The following is an 18289-nucleotide window of genomic DNA, read 5'->3' as shown; positions in this document are numbered from 1 at the left end:
AATATAATTACGAAAATAAGAAATTTAATTTTATAAGAAATATTTTTAACAATTCTAATAACTAATAGATAACATTTATTAAAAATAATAAAAGAAATAAAAAAAAATAGAAGAAAGAAATAGAAAAAGAACTATTATGAAATACATCATAAAAAATCACAAATCTCTTTTTCAGCATAATATATGAAAATTGTGTTAAATTTTAAAATCCTTGAACCCGAGGCGAGAATGTTGTGAAGAATTTATGCATCAAGCTGCTACAGCGAATCAGAAGAGAATGTTACCGTTATAATTTTGCGGTGCGAGCATGTTATTAGAACTTTTAACCGTGATTTAGACAGTCTGCATTCTTTCAAACTGTAAAAGAAGGAAAATTCTTTGAAGTAACCGCATTAATAGATGCCAAAAATACGCGTAAAATTCTATAGCAGTCTCGAAGTATGGCGTGAAAAAATTTCTAGATCAAAGCATCCAAAGCATATTATGTTTCTCATGTGTGTTTTTCTTATTTTTTTTTTTGTTGAAAATACAGAATTTTAAGAAGTTAAATGAAAAATGTTCAGTTTTTGTTATGCTCTTTCTTTTAATATCTATACAGGGTGTCTTAAATAAGTGCGAATATTTACAGGACTGGTAGATCTCGATAAAAGAATCATATTTTCTCTTTACCGTTTTTCAAATAAGCCCAAAATAATCGAGTTATTCAATTTTGAAAATTTAAAAACCAAGATTTATATTTAAAAAAGTTTGAGAGCCACCGTTTTTTTCTGTATCTGTAATACCAGAGATTAAGAAATTATAATGTGGATAAATTTGCGGTAAACAGGCAGTTCTAGAAAGTTTTCTTAAATATACAGGAAAATTTAAAATAAAACTCAAGATTTTCAACGTCTTTTTTTGCAAAACAGAAACTCATAGACGTGTTTCAGGGGTCGAAATACACGCACCGGAAAAATCTAGGGATATCATTTTATTAAAGTTAAAAATAAATGTTTTGAATAAACAACCACATATTTGTAGGCCGATTCTTTCTACTTCGATTGAAACGAAGTAGTCAACTAGTTATTTCTAAATTTGGGATATTTGTAGAAGTGTTTGTGCATTTTTTGTCAGATGTATAAAAAGCACCTAGCATCAATTGTTCGAATTTAACCTGTACTGGCTATGTTTTTATGATAACTGGCCAGAATTCATTCAAATAACTCTGTTTAGTATTAAACGACATTATGGAGCGTAGACATCTTAACAGAAACGAAATGCTAAGGGCTATGGGTATGCTCGAAGCTGGAATGCGCCAAATCGACGTAGCTAGAGCTCTAGAGCATTACATGCAACGCAAAGTGTAATATCGCGATTAAGTGCACGCTACCGTGAAAGTGGTGATGTTGCTGAAAGGCACACAGGGCGACATCGCATTACTACCCCTCGGCAAGATTATTTTTTACAATTAAATGTTCGACGCCGACCGACTCTTACAGCACCAGAGCTTAGTTTAATTCTCCAGGAAACACATAATGTAACCGTTAGTTCTGACACTGTTCGCAATAGATTAAGAGAGGTCAACTTAAGAAGCAGACGCCCATGCAGAGCTCAACCCTTAACGAGAGGAAATCGAGAGGTACGATATTTGTGGGCTCAAGATCATGTTCAGTGGTCGAATGAACAATGGGTCAATGTTCTCTTCACGGATGAGTCACGCTTTGGAATTCATCCGGATTTGAGAAGGCTTAGGGTATGGAGAGAACCAGGAAATCTTATTCGGTTGGATCATGTTCAGGAAGTGCATCCTTATCAAGGTGGAACAGTTATGGTCTGGGGAGGAGTCCAGTTAGGCCGAAAAACCGATCTCGTTTTTCTTGAAAGGTTTCTAACAGGAATCACATATCGTGATTTAATTCTTGAGCCTGTCGTGTTACTATATGCCAATGATTTTGGGAGAAACTTCATTCTCATGCATGACAATGCACGGCCTCATACAGCCAGAGTGGTAAGTTAGTTTATCAATGCTCATCAATTAAACATCTTACCCTGGCCGGCACAATCTCCTGACGTCAACCCCATCGAGCACGTATGGGACGCGGTCCAAAGAAGAATTTTCAGAATGGGTATGCCTCGTGAAACTCGTAGGGATCTGGTTCGGGTCGTGAATGCAGCGTGGCAGGCTGTACCTCAAGAAGAGATCGACAACCTGATCAGGAGCATGGAGAGACGATGTAGGGCTGTAATAAACAGTAAAGGAGGCCATACCCTTTATTAAGTAAAATTGGTTTTATCTTTTTTTTTTAATTTACAGTTTAGAATAAAAAAAAATGTGTGTATTTTTTTGAGTTCAATAAAAATCAAGGTAAGTTTGAAAAATTCGGTAAATTTCGCATTTTTATTTCCAATACGTCCTGTAAACTATTTGTTTATTTTAATTTCATTATATCAGAGATGCAAATAATAAAATTACTGACGATGGCTGGATAAAATTGTAATATCCCTAGACTTTTCCGGTGTGTGTATATAATTCCTAAAAATATTTGAATTTATTTAAGACACACCCTATATATCACAGTATGATTGCCCACCATAGTACTAAATATTCTTATTTATGTTCTATTTATAATTATAAATTTACGTAGAATCTTCTGGCCCAGATATCTAAATAATTTTGCAAAGTAAGAATTACCTAGAACATTACAGTACTCAGAAATTATTGAAAGTTTTCGCGGAATTTAAAAAAATAAATATTCTTTTTTTGCAGAAATACAATTTTGAAACAAATTTCCATATTTTTTTCTTTCCAACTTCACAAAACACAATGATATACTTGATAAATATTGGCAGGTCATTCAGAAGCATCCTGTATATTATAATTTTCAGTGTTGAAATATCATAGTTTTAAAGCAATATATACACAAGTTATTTCAATAAACATATCTCATATTAGAGCGGAGAAAGTAAATCACAGACCCCTCTGTAATCTGTAATACAAACAAAGCTTGGTATTTTTAGGTGTTACACGTCTGGTTGGGATGTCCTTGAACTTGCCTCCTCCACTGCCAGACCTCCAGTTCTTTATCGAGGAGAGACAAAAATAGCTTTGGCACTCGAACGGATTCTTTCTTGGGGAGCTCCCCTTTTTTTTCTTTTAATTAAAATAGCTTGATCTATTAGGATAGATTATAACTTTAAAATAAACTAGAGGGTGTATTTTGTTAAGATAAATATTTGTTAAGAAGTTTATATGACAGGGCAAAAATAATATCTACAGACGACATTTCACTAAACAGGGATATAAACGACATAAAAATATACATTAATAAAAAACGACTATCCACCATATTTTATTGACAAAACATACAAATACAAACGAAAAACAAACCCCAAATCGTAGACACAATGATAACAATACACAATATATACAACTTACAATTCCATACATACGAGGCGTTTCGGAAAAAATAAGAAGGATAGGAAAACAATAATAAATCATACGAACATCTTTCAAAACACAAAATACACTTAGATCCATTTTATCACATACTAAACCAATGAATACAGAACAACAAACAAAAAATGTGATATACAAAATACCATGTGAATGCGATAAATTTTACATTGGTTGTAGTGTAACAACCCAAATTCGTCAACAAAGTTGAAGAGGTAATATTTTTGGCCAACTGTATAACAAACAATTTAAATGAAAGAAAGGAACCTACGTTGTGTTAAATATTTTTTTATTGTGATTACCTCGGATGCGCCTCGACAAAGAAATATTTTGAGAAATTTGAGGAGAATAGGTTATGTAAATAAAATGCCAAATTTATAAATAGCTCTACTTGTTTTATTAAATGAAATGAAAGGAGTGCCGTACTCTGCCTGGAATTCACATGTAAAAGAGTACGGCAGAGAAAACCATGATCACTGTTCCGGAGAATCTAACTATGCTGTCCTGAACTTTAATAAAAGAGAAATAATAATATAGAAACTGTCCTCATACCTAGGTTTATAGTTTAGTACACTCAAAACATGCCACATTTATATCGTTCAAAACTGAAGAGGTTTTTGTTAGTTTAACGGGTCCCCACCCGTAGGTACTAAGTCCCTTGTTGCGGAATCGACGCTAAAGTTGAAGGTTTAGCGCCAATATCTTATAATTTAATAAATTGTAAGTTATTCTATGAATTATTTTATTTATTGCTTTTGTTTGCCCTTTTGCGAGCTAAGATATTCGCCCATGCAAGGTCGAAAATTGTTGGTACACTCAATAAGGCTCTTATTCTCACAAACCACAAACATCGGCACGAAGGAACAGTAAACAATTTTATTTAGATTACTTTTAAACTGAAATTATTTACAGCATAAATAGATTCCATTAAATGCATACACATGTTATATATTGTCTTTGTCAGATCAAATGAATAATGAAAAAGCTTTAGAACAGAATTACAACAAGAAAACAAAACAATATGATTTAGTTAACATTATTTAAATAATAAGAAAACATTTACTTTACCTTTAATAACATTCTTTGTCACAGAACTCAAGAACCAAAATAAAATCAATGCGTCTCGAATGGTAGTCTAGAAGCTATTATCTAACAAATATCACCTCTGTTCGTCGCCTGATTTCCCTCTCCCTAGTTTGTGAATAATATTTTAAAAATCAATAATTTTGTTTATGTATACAGAGTGTCTTAAAAATGAATGTTTCGAATTTAAATAAATATGTCTATTTTTAAATAGGCTGTTCATCTCATGGTGAAACATCTAGACACTTAAATATTCGAATTAAAGAACATAAAGATTATTTAAGATAGGGAGATTTTCACAAATCTAAGATTTGTCAGCCTTCATGAAACGTGGGGCACAGAATACATTTTAATAACGCCAAAATTATAATGAAAGAAGCGATAGACTCTAAAAGAAAAATAAGAAACTTTTTTAATACAATCTAGTAAAAACAAATGTATTGCTCATGCATCTGTAGATGTTAGTAATGTACGGCAATCGCATCTTTGATTTTAAAGAACATAACATAAATAAACATAACATACGTAAAAATTAAAAATAATCATACAGAAAGTTTGGGGATTTTAGATTTACCTTATTTAGTAATTGTTATCAGGTAATAATTGTTAATTTTGAAGTTTAACCACAAACGTCTGTCATGTTAAGAAATGAAAGTAAATAATAAAGCGCCTCTCGTGTTTGTTCGCACTCAAAAAATTTCAATTAATGCCTGTATATATTTTTAATATATTTTTTAGATTTACATTTTTTTAATTGAAAAGTAATATATGACATTTAAATGGAATATATTACATAACAATTATGTCAATTACAGGATTACAAGCTTGTTTTCTAACATTTTTTAAATAAAACGAATTATAAAATTTCAATATATGTATATTTGTCGTAGGTATGAAAAAATTAAAATATAAAATGGACAAACGCTTACTTACTTTGCAATAAAACTTCCACTTTTAGTTTTGCAATCCAAACGCAATATTTCTATTTCGCAAATAAAAATATCCGACAACACTAAAATCACTGAAACTTCCGCGGCTGACAACGAAAACTGAAAAATATAACGGCACTTTTTGTTTTGGACCTGCATATCAACATTACGCTGTACTATTATGTGTTTGTTGTTGAAATAATATAAAATATCTAATTATAACTTATAAATTTTAATATTTTAACATGACAATAACTAACTTTTTATCAAGATGACATTTTAGACAGCAACTGACATATATGTCATAATATTTGAATCTTAAATATGTATGTAATATAATTTAAATTACTATAATGCAACTTTATACTAAGAAAACATTTATACATTCACAAAATACAACAAAGTCTAATAATATAGTTTGAAAACAATGAATAAATGAATAATAAATGAATTGATGACCGGTGGCGCCTCTAGTGCTTGTTCGGGCAGTTGGTCTTTTACTCCCGCTTATGGCCATTAAAGAAAAAGTTCTAAACGGGGATGTTTTGTGAGTTTAACTTGATATAATGTCATTTTGACAGAACGTCAACGGTTTTTGTAGACGTATCTGTTTTAAAAACCTAAAGTGTTCTCGAATAGTTGAATTTAAATATTTTAAATAGTTTTTCTCTTTATTTTTTGTATTTTTTTTTTGCTTCCGACGACGGAAAGAGATAAACTTTCCGAAACGTTAATCATTTTTTTGTTCGCTAGGCAAATTTGTATATCTGTAAACCTAACTTCTGACAAGTAGTTTCCGTTTGGGTTAACGCAGAACTGTTTACAAGAAATAACTATTTTATTTTGTAGATTTTCTTGCAGTGGCGAAAAACCCATATAGGATTTTTTGGAGAGATGAGTCCGCCACATAGGTATAGACATTTTTTATAATATTGGATATTAAAGAAATTGTTGTATTAAAGAAATCATAAAGTGTCATTTTCAGTTTCTTAAATTAAAACATGTCATATATTCAAGAAAAAAAGGCACGTACGTGATGAAGAGTCGATACTACATTGGTTAGAGTCCTAGTATGGACCAAATGGCAACCTGCTGGGGATCGCACATTATCGCCTTGTAGAGGTAACAAAAAAGAAATCAGCTTGTTCAAACTCTCAATTACTTTGGCACTATATACACTCATCAAAACTGAGACCGATTGAAAAAAAAAATGCATTTTGTACCAGAGAAAACAGAGAAGATATTTTTATAAACTTCATTGATTTTATTAATACAATTTAAGAGTCTATTAATAGGAAATATATATTATATTTCAGAAATCTGCCTAAAGCCGCGTCCAGACTACTCGGACTCGGGCTTGTAGGTGGGCTTGCATGCCGTTTCAATACAGCAAGCCATCTGTCCACATAAAGCCACAGAAATTTCAAGATTCACCACAGAAATTTCAAGATATTTGTAAAGTCTATTTTCATCAATTTGAGGGACACCCTTCGACAGAACCAGCGGTGGCGCAACAAGGACGTAAAAATCCTGGACTTGAAAAGTCGGATTTTGTAATTGATTTTGATGCCTAATAAATATCGATTAGTTTTTGTATAATACATCAATTCTTTTAAAATTCTGAAACAATACCTCACTGTCTATTTTCAAACCAGTTTTTGCTAATATCATCTAAACGATTATACTGGAAACAAAACTACGATTTTAACATTAATCTAAAGCTAAAAATAACTCAAAACCACAAGAAAAGAGTTGACTTACCGCATTAAAATTAATTCTAGCAGCGTATTATTGGTGATAAGCAAAAAAATTCAACCAGAATTTCAATGTATACAACACAGGATATAGAAAAGTTTTTTAAAAAACATTTTTCTAGCAAAACAGGATGAATATTCTCAAAATTTAAGACAAATATACAGGGTGAGTCTTAAAAAAGTGCAAATAGTTTCTGGTGTGGTATATTTCGACCCCAGGAACACGCATATGAGTTTTTTTCGCATTAAAAGTTGTTGAAAATCGTGCCTTTTCTTTTAAAGTTTTCTGTATATTTTAAAAAACTTTTTAGAACTGCCTGATCACCGCAAATTTTCCCACGGTATAATTTCTTAATATCTGATATCACTATAAGGGATGCAAATACAGAACAAATCCAGTGGCTCTCATTTTTTTTTTATTTTCAAACTTGTATAACTCGGTTATTTTGGACTTTAGAATTAGAATTTAGAATGAGTGGGAGGGGGGTTAATCACTGCGACCTTACAGATCCATTGTGTCCCCCTTTCTTGAGTCATAACTCATCATACAGTCCCAGGGCTTTGACAAAAGCCAGTATCTGGGACGGTTTTATAGAGGGTAGTTCTCCATCTCCAATATCAGTCGTACCAAAATTCATGGCACGTATGGTTGTCGTCTCGGCGCACTCAGTGATGAGGTGTACTGGTGTTTCCCCATCTTCCCACAGAATCTGCATTCGCCGTTTCTTCTTAGTTTCAATCTACTGAGGTGTTCATTGAGGAGACAGTGTCCTGTTAAAAACCCCTGACAATCCGAAGATTGTTCTTACTCAGACCCAGGAAGATCTGTAATTTTTCTTGATCATAAGCCCTCAGAAACTTCTTCGAGTGTCTTAGACCATTGCAAGATTTCCATTCCAGGTTGCGGATGGAATCTTCCAAGTTCTTGAGTTCCGCCTTGAGTTGGTTACCACTTGGAAAGCAGAACGGTTCTGGTCCAGTTAGTGGAGTGTTAGCTCCTTTCCTAGCTAGATTATTTGCTTTTTCATTGCCTTCTATCCCTTGGTGAGCAGGCACCCAGAGTAGGAGGACTTTGTTTTCTTTGCCTAATTTATTCAGCTTCTCTATGCATTCTTTGACCAATTTCGAATTGATCGATACTGAGTTGATCGCTTTTAACGCTGCTTGACTATCAGACAAGATGGCTGTTTCTTGTTTCCGATAGTTGCTATCTAAGATAAGTTGTACGCATCTTTCGATAGCGTAGATTTCTGCCTGTAGGATACTAGGGTAAGTGCCCATTGGTTCGGAGTATTTAGCTCTCGGTCCAAACACTCCGATCCCTGTTCCCGTATTGGTTTTGGAAGCATCAGTATACCAAGTTATGGTATGGTCTTTTAACTGCTGGGCAAGCGTTTCGCTCTTCCAATCCTTTTTATTGCTCAATACTACATGGAGATGTTTCTCAAAGTTGTACGTTCTTAGCATATCGTCCACTGGGAGTTGCAGGAGTGGTATTTCCTTTATGAGGGTGTTCCAAGCCCCTGATCTGACAATTCTCCCAGTACTAATTCCGTTAGTGACCATTCTAATCAATGTCGCATTGGCATATCTACCAATGACAATGTGCAGTGGTGTTAGATCTAGAATGACCTCCATTGCTGCTGTTGGACAGGTTCTCATGGCTCCTGTGATGCAAACGCATGTTAGTCTCTGGACTTTGCATAGGTTTAGCCTTGCCGTCCGTTGCTCTAGTTTTGTGTACCAGGCAACTGCTCCATAAGTAATCATGGGTCTTACTATCATGGTATACATCCAGCGCAAAATGTTAGGGGAGCAGCCCCATCTATTTCCGGCCAGTCTTCTGCATATCATGAGAGCCTTTATGGCTTTGCTGGTAGTGTTCTTAATATGCCTGTTCCACAGGAGTTTACTGTCCAGGGTTATTCCCAGGTATTTAACCTGGTTGGCAGTATTTATCCTGTGTTGGCAGTATTTCCTTTCTCATCATTTTGGACTTACTTGAAAAACGGAAAAGCGAAAATATATTTCTTTTATCTACCAGCTCTGAAAATATGTGCACCTATGTAAGACTCACCCTGTATAATAAGATAAATACCACTGCTGAAGTGTTTAGACCTAAAAGTAATGAAAGAAAAAATCTCGAATTTGACCTTCATCCATCATCAGTTCATGTTGAAGCTGTCAAAGCGTTATAAAAATAAACATGAAAAGAAATCTCATCCAACTTTTTCTTAGGTAGGTCAGGATTTAGTCAAAGATAACACTAAAGACATTATTGTCAGACATTTATTTTAAAGTAGAACATTAGTGTGCTTATTTAAACTAGATTTTAAAAAGAACATGTAGAGATTAAGATGAAAATAAAAAAAGATAGATTTATAACTAATATACAGTTAAATAAAAACTGAAAATATTAATAATTCCAGTCAGAAGAAAATACTGACTAGTAGGAGCATTAAAATTCTAGTCATGGCTTTCTTGACCATCCCAAAGGTAAATAAAAAATAATGTCAACCTGAATTTTAATGTGGAAGACAGGATATCGCGAAGAATTACGTAGGAAAAGTTTGCTATAGCAAAATAAATATATTATTTATACAGGTTTGTTCACCACATACGACACGGAGTATTGTAGGTAAACGATTAGATTTTTACAAATTGTAAGTTTTGGGTTTGTTGAAGGACTATTAGAGCTACAATTTAAAAATATTTTTACAAGATACAGAGTGTCCCAAATAAGTAAAAAATATTATAGTTGTATTTTTTTAAATGGAACACGATGTATATTATTCCATTTTTAGATTCTACTATTAAAATAAAGGTAAATTTGTTTAAGGTTTATCATACTTAAACCTTACCGTTTTTGAAATATTTTCAATTTTATGAAATTGCAGTAAAAATTTTATGGCCTCATTTCTCCAAGGGTATCAAAGTTTTTAATACTAAATATTAACTGAAGATTATTTATTGATCAGATATTGTGTTGCAATAATAAAAATTTTACTACCTTATACAGAGTGTCCAAAAATTTATATTAAATAATTACTAGCTTTAAACGGCAATAACTTGTTTAATTTAAACGGAACACCCTATATATTTTACGTGAATCAGATGCACAATGTAATTGTCTATTAAATTGTATTATACCATTTTTTACCCATCTTTTCAAGTTTTCGTAGAAAATGCATTTTCTATAATTTAGACCTCATTTATCCCCCCATACCCATGGAATATTGACATTTTAGATTATTTTTAAAAACGTAACAAATTTTCAATGAGTACAGATACCAATATTGTCGATATAGTTCGCTTATTTCATTAAAAAATAAAAAAAAACTGTTTAAATATTTTTGTTAAAGAGGACCAATTAATATGATCCCAGTATTCAAACTACATTGTTTAACTGTTTACGTTAATTAATAATAATTGCTCCAAATACTAAAAAACTGAATTTGGTGTGTGTATTAAACAGTGTGGTAAAAAGTAACACCTTATAAATTTTATTTCATTTTTTGACGAATGCTTATTTATACATACATACAGGGACGTTCATTTTTATAACTTATTAATCCATATTTATTTAGAATACTTTATTAATTAAAACAATTTAAAAGTATGTAATTAACTAATTTTTGGTCGAAAATAATGGTGGTATATTTAATTGGTATACTCTTTTACAAAAATATTTAAATAGTTCTTTGTTGTATACCAATGGGCTTGCAATATTTACCACCTGTACATTTTGTACAAGTATGTTGCTTTTAAAAAAGTCTGAATGTCTGAATCCATGGCTATAGATAAATGAGGTCTCAATTATAAGAAAATGCATTTTCTACGAAAACTTGAAGAGATAGGTAAAAAATTAATAAAATATGATAGACACTTAAATTGTGCATATGATTCACGTAAAATATACAGGGTATTCCATTTAAATTAAACAAGTTATTGCCGTTTAAAGCTAGTAATTATTTAATATAAATTTTTGGACACTCTGTATAAGGTAGTAAAATTTTTATTATTGCAACACAATATCTGATCAATAAATAATATTCAGTAAATATTTAGTATTAAAAACTTTGATACCCTTGGTGAAATGAGGCCTTAAAATGTTTACTTCAATTTCATAAAATTGAAAATATTTCAAAAACGGTAAGGTTTAAGTATGATAAACCTTAATCAAATTTACCTTTATTTCAATCGTAGAATCCAAAAATAGAATAATATACAGGGTGTTCCATTTAAAAAAATACAACTATAATATTTTTACTTATTTGGGACACTCTGTATCTTGTAAAAATCTTTTTAAATTGTAGCTCTAATAGTCCTTCAACGAACCTAAAACTTACAATTTGTAAAAATCTAATCGTTTAGCTACAATACTCCGTGTCGTATGTGGTGAACAACAATGTATATAGACTGTCTCTATTTGTGTAGGAATTTTCAAGAAATTCTAGTTAAAAATATTAGTAGATTTACAAAGATATCGAAAAATAAATTTAAATTATGGGTACTGGGGATTACAGGTTTGCCACACCTTGATATTATTGCACTTATTTGCAGCCTCTTATCTACCCTTATCTATACTGCACTTTTATTTTAAGAAAAAAAACTGTTTATTTTTAATGTAAGGAATTATAAAGTGATAAAATCCTCCTCTAAAGCCCCTACCATACGTAACATTTTACCTGTCAGGAAAGACGGATTAAAAACTAACATAGAGGTACACTGGACGTTTTACCTGTGGTTTTATCAATAGTTATAGCTTGGGTTTACGCTCAATGTGACGAAATATGCTAGGAATAACCAAAAGAGACGGTAAAAGACAAAAAACCCAGGTAATAGATGTCATACACAAAATCAAATCCCTCAAGTGGCAAGGAGACAGCAGGCAAGAAGCACAGACAACAGATAGACACAAAATTACAGCATGGTACCTCGTGAAAATGATGAAGATGATAGCTTGTGTTTAGTTGAAGTTAGTTGAAGAAAAAAATGGAATTTGGCTACAAAACTATGTATTATGGATTAAATTTCATTTGTAAACATGCAAATCAAATTGCGAAAATTGTAGGGTTAAGTTTCTCGTCTATATAGTTTTGCCTGATACGTTTTGAGTGAACATGTAAGACCAACAGATAAAACCTTATGTGTAGACACAGCTTTAAAAGTCATAAAAAAAAATTCTGCAATATTTTATTAAGACCATAAAATTCTAAAATAGACTTCAAATACTAGATATTAAAGTTATAAATTATGCAAAATAATTAAATTTCCCGATTTAGTACTAACCAATTACCGCCATTTTTTCATAGATCATAAACTTTGACATTTTAAAACGTGTGGGTCTAATACAGTTTTATGAAGTTTTATTAAATTAAAAAGATAGTAATAAAAATAGACCTACAGCAGCCTGTAATGCTTGTTGAACTCATGAGCCACAAAAAATAACTAAAGTCAATTAAACATCTGTGGTGACCAGGAAGAAGTTAGTAAATTGAGAAAAATTGGTTAAATGAGTTGTGTTCATCGCATACTGTGAAGGAATTGGATACGCATTTAGAAAAATGCGTATCAAGAACAATTTTTTACTACTGTATATCCACGGTTGGTCCATACAAAAGTAATACATTCCTTATAAAAAATTTGCTTGTTCTAATATGGTTAATCCCGTTTATACTTGCAAATTTCCATACCGTTTTAGAGAAAAATAAAAATAATATGAAAAAATTACTTGAAAATCCTAAAATGTCCTATGATGAATCCTAAAATGTCCTCCTAAAATCCCATATGATTGAGAAAAAAGGATCCAGTTGGCTATTACATATAAAATGACAGTGATCTTCATTTCATACCCATCGCTGACGGCGTTTTTTTTTCGATCACATTGTATTACTTTTTTTTGTTTAGTTTATTTGTTAAAAATGTGGAATGTTGTGTCACAAATAATTTTTAAATAAGCTTCATAAATTTTAAATTAATTAACGTTAGGGTTTATTATTAATTGGCGCCCTCTAACGGACAAAAAAAGCAGTTTTGCATAGAGATAAATTGTGTCCTTAAAAACTTATTTTGATTCGAAAAATACGAAGTAGTTTTATGACCGCGAAATATTGGAACACCCAGTATAACATAATCAAAAATGCATTCTAGATAAGAGCGCAACATGATTAGTCATATTCAATATTTAAGTGTAAAAAAATACATTTATTTATATATACTTTAATAAAAAGTCGATAAGACTCTTCTTTTCGTTCACCTTATACAGGGTGTCTCAAAAATAAGTGCAAGTATTTTAACTGGTAGTATAGTTCAACCCCAGAAACACGCCTCTGAGGTTTTTCGCGATTTTTTTTTTTTGAAAATTCGGAACTTTTTGAAAAAAATTTTGGATTTTTTTTAGTTTTTAGTCAAATAACATAATTTCTTGATAATATGGCAACATAGGTAGTAGATTAAATTTACAAGAAAGAAAATCCAGTGGTTCTCAAAATTTTAGCAAAAAATATATTTTTTTGAAATTTTCAAAGTAAAATAACTCCGTTATTTTGGACTTTTTTGAAAAACGATAAAGAGAAAATATGCTTTTTTTTATCGAGATCTGCCACCCCTTAAAATACTTGCACATATTTCTGGCACACCCTGTATAACTAAATAGTTTTCTAAGAAAATCGAAAGACTACTACAGGGTAATTCAAAATTTACACCCCTCCGGAGATATATCTACTTATATTTCAATGTTTATTTTCTTTATTTTTTTTTTCCTAAAATATTACAAGAAAAAAACGATTTTTTTACCTTACGTAAATGAATAAAAATACCCTGTATATGTGGATAATTTTTAAAAGACTTAAAAATACTTAAAAGGGTATTTAAACATCTTCATATATTTAGTTTCGCTATTATTTTTTTTAGATATCTAAAAGAATTTACAAGCACAAAAAATAAGTTCTTATCGTTCAATAAAAGTTTAAAAATAAAACTACCATAGAAACGGTAAAACTTAAATATCTTCACTCAAATTTACCTGCTAATACACTAAACTAGCCAATTTACGCGAAATATTTGGAGGAAATACAAAACAGAATCGTCAAAATTAACACAAAAAATTGACTAGAGCAAAAAATACATAAAACACAGATTAAACTTACCTTTTTTCAATCCAATTCAACCTTGAACAAACCGAATTCTACTGAATATTCGCTAGGAAATCCAAAAAACTGCTCGAAAGCCGGCAGAATGCGATCACCCACCCCCTTAAATATTCTATCGACTCGCGAACGCAAAAATCCACCACGATGTCGCACGGAGCACGCCGTTCGATAGAAACCGCCCGGTCTCGGAGTGACGAATCTCGCGCAAATATCGATCGCGCAACTGCACCGACCAACGACCGACTAAGCAACAGAACTCGCTGAGCCCAAAATGAAGGAAAGAATGGGTATGGAGCGAAGAAGGAGCGACTGCTCGTGCCTAATGTTCCGATCGAGTGCCCTAAGATTACGAGGGGAGTCTCAAAAGTCCCCAACCACATCATGCATCATCTCTAGACAAACAGCAGGAGTAGATCGGATTTTACCTGCCCTTCTAAGAAGGGTCAGGAAATAGCTACACACCGTCTGTTAAACATTACAAGAAGCAGCTTAGAGATGGGATATATACCAACCATCTGGAGAAGAGCGAAAGTAATCTTCATACCCAAAATAGGCAAAACTGACTGGGCTAACCCTAAATCATTTAAGCCTATTAGCCTCACATCGTTCATATTAAAAACGATGGAGAAAGTAGTGGACAACCATATTAGAGTAAACCATCTAAAGGTTAAACCACTGCATGATAGTGAGCATGCATATAGAACGGGCAGATCTACAGAAACTGCTCTGTACCAGTTAACTGAGCTGATACAGGATAGCAAAGAAACGGCACTTTGTGCCTTCATGGGCATTGCAGGGGCGTTTGACAATATACCTCACAAGGTGGTCAAGCGATTTCTGGAAACAAGAGGGGTGGACAGTACGATAATTCGCTGGTTTCGGGAAATGCTCTCAACACGAACAGCAGAGGCTGAGATAGGTACCAAAACTGTAGTTGTTAAAACAACGCAAGGAACTCCACAAGGTGGAGTGACCTCCCTCCTCTGTGGAGCTTGGAAGTGGATGAACTACTGGAAGAATTAACTCTAGCGGGAATACACTGCATAAGGTATGCAGATGACATAGTCATTATTGCACGGGGGAAACATGAAGGCACCCTGTGTGATATCATCCAAAGAGGACAGTCAGGCGGAGCATCAACCTAGATAAAACCCCGATATTGCCATTCACCAGAAAGCGAGGTTTGAAAAACTTGAAGAATCCATCTAGATGGAAAGGAAATGCCATCACAGGAAGTGAAATATCTGGGAATAACCCTGGACAGTAAACTTCTCTGGAACATTACCAGCAAAGCCACAAAGGCTCTCATGAAATGATTACCAGTTGCTTGTTACACAAAACTAGAGCAACGTACAGCAAGGAAAACCTCTGCAAAGTATAGAGACTGGCATGTATCTGCATCACAGGTGCTATGAGAACATGTCCAACAGTAGCAATGGAGGTCATTCTAGACCTAACACCACTGCACATTGTTGTCGGTAGTTATGTCAATGCGACAATGATTAGAATGGTCATTGACTGAAACAGTACTGGGAGAATTTTCAGGTCAGGGGCTTGGAACACCCTCAAAAAGAAAATTCCACTTCTCCAACGCCCAATGGATGACATACCAAGAATTTACAACTTTGAGAAACACCTCACTGTAGTATTGAGTAATAAAAAGGATTGAAAGGAAGAAACGTTTGCTCAGCATGTTGAAGACCATACCATAACGTGGTATACTGATGCTTCCAAAACCAAAGCAGGGACAGGGATAGGAGTATTTGGGCTGAAAACTAAATACTCCGAACCAATGGGCACCTACCTCTGTATCCTTAAGATGCGTACAATTTATCTTAGATAGGAACTATCGAAAACAGGAAATATCCATCTTATCCGATAGTGAAGCAGCACTAAACGCGTTCAACTCAGTAACCATCAATTCGAAGTTGGTCAAAGAAAGCCTAGAGAAGCTCAACAAATTTGACAAAGAAAATGAAGTCCTCCTACTCTGGGTGCCTGCTCACCAAGGGATAGAAGGCAATGAAAAAGCAAATGATCTAGCTAGAAAAAGAGCGAACACTCCACTAACTGGACCAGAACCGTTCTGTTTTCCAAGCGGGAACCAACTGAAAGCGGAACTGAAGAACTTGGAAGACTCCATCCGTAACTTGGAATGGGTGTCCTCCAACGGTCTGAGACACTCGAAAAAGTTCCTCAGAACTTATGACCGAGGTTTTCCTTGATTTAAGTAAAAACAATCTTCGGATTGTCACGGGGTTTCGAACAGGACCTTTGTCTCCTCAACGAACACCTCAGTAGGCTGAAGCTGAGCCAACGGTGAATGCAGATTCTGTGAAATAAATGGGGAAACACCAGAGCACCTTATCACTGAGTGCACCGAGACGACGCGACGACCGTTCGTGTCATGAACTTTGGTATGGCTGATGTCGAGGATGGAGAGCTGGCCTCTGTGGGGCCGTCTCAGATACTGGCTTTTGTTAAAGCCTTGAGACTGTATGATGAGTTACACCTCAAGAACGAGGGACACGATAGATTTGTAAGGTCTAGATAACTGTCGAATTAAAGTAAGAGAGATAACAGAAAAATAAGGTCGGAAACTTATCATGCTACCCTCGTATGAACCTCTATGGGAACAGCAGGGGCATAGAAAACATGCTGTTCTTGAGAGACGGGTCTTTGTTTAGCTGAGTATAAGAGAGAGGGATGAATAGACGACTTAATACAGGGGCGTATTTTGTTAGAGATTTGTTTGAGATTTATTTAACAGGGATTTTTTAAAAAATGGACTATTCGTATAGATATTTGAATAAAAAAGAGAATATCAACAAAAATAATGAATAAAAAAGGAAAAAAAGAGAATATAAATAAATTTTGTGCTTCTTTAACATTTTAAAACAGCAAAAAATACAACGTTAATTAAAATTCTATGAATAAAAATCTATTAAAGAATAAAAACGAAATTATATTACCACAGAAACTCGTTTTGATTTTTAGAACTTCTTTAGGTAAAAATTCAACCATATTTTCATGCTTTTCTAATTTTCTATAAATACAAATTTGGAAAAGTATAAATAATTTTAGAACAAGCAATTTTTTTTTCTTTTCTAAAGACAATCCGGGGACATACCGTATAAATAAGAAAGTACGCCACTGAATACAAAACACTAAGTATGTATTGGAACACCTTATGTCCGATGCCAGTCAACTCCCAAACATGACTCATAAGAAATTTCGTTTCTATGGCTAATGGCTCTTACTTAAAGTGCATACAAATTAGAAACCGTTCAAATTAAATATATTATTAAAGCACAGACTCTGTATTTCGCACCTGTAAGTAAGCCTGGTAATATATGGGTGTTTAACAGTGTAATTTACACACATTAAGTTTTATTCTATTTGTGCAAAAGAAAAATAAGTCTAATTAATTAGTAATTTCCGCTCTACTTTTTGGGAGACCGCAATTTTCAGTGTGAAATTAATTCTAATTGCTGAAATTTACACGGTTAACTATAGATTTTTATTTATTGAATACATTTTAATTCTAACTAACAGCTGACAAGAGTGAAGTGAGAGTTTTTGTCAATCTTGTGGGACGGATGATTTATTGACAGAATAATTTGGAATAAATGAGTCTAATCTATTTGACAGTTGTTGCCGATTCTTAAATTTTCTATATATTTTTCAATTTTTTTTCAAAGCGACCGCGATGTAAGCTGTCAATTGCAGAGTTCCAAACTTAATTTAGTTAAAAAAAATCGTTCAAAAAACTTTTAAGTTAAACGGTTTTATCTTATGTGCACTGAAAACTAGAAAATAATAATAACAATTAGGTATTTTGAACTTCTAGTTCAGAAATATTTTAGTACTAGGCAGAATAGCTTTTAGGCATATTAGACTAAAATAAAAACGTGGGGCCCCTCTGAAATCCTACCT

The 18289-nt window shown here is 33.0% G+C and overlaps 1 protein-coding gene across 2 annotated transcripts in view; it reads right to left on the bottom strand.

The window, feature by feature from the left end:
• LOC115884246 (protein singed) overlaps nt 1–14630 on the bottom strand; it is a 67797-nt gene extending 53167 nt beyond the window's left edge. The window contains exon 1 of one of the 2 annotated variants that reach the window (XM_030902747.1): nt 14351–14630. The gene's annotated coding sequence lies outside the window, so the exon portion shown is untranslated. Of the gene's footprint in view, nt 1–14226; nt 14250–14350 lie in introns of those variants that run through there. The other variant, XM_030902748.1, reaches the window with a different exon arrangement.
• Between the last annotated feature and the right edge of the window lie 3659 nt (nt 14631–18289).

This window comes from Sitophilus oryzae, unplaced genomic scaffold (assembly GCF_002938485.1).
Source record: "Sitophilus oryzae breed Bouriz unplaced genomic scaffold, Soryzae_2.0 scaffold_227_pilon_pilon, whole genome shotgun sequence".
In the NCBI taxonomy this organism is placed as follows: domain Eukaryota; kingdom Metazoa; phylum Arthropoda; class Insecta; order Coleoptera; family Curculionidae; genus Sitophilus; species Sitophilus oryzae.
Note: the sequence above shows the minus strand (reverse complement) of the source record. Positions and strands in the feature narration are given on the sequence as shown.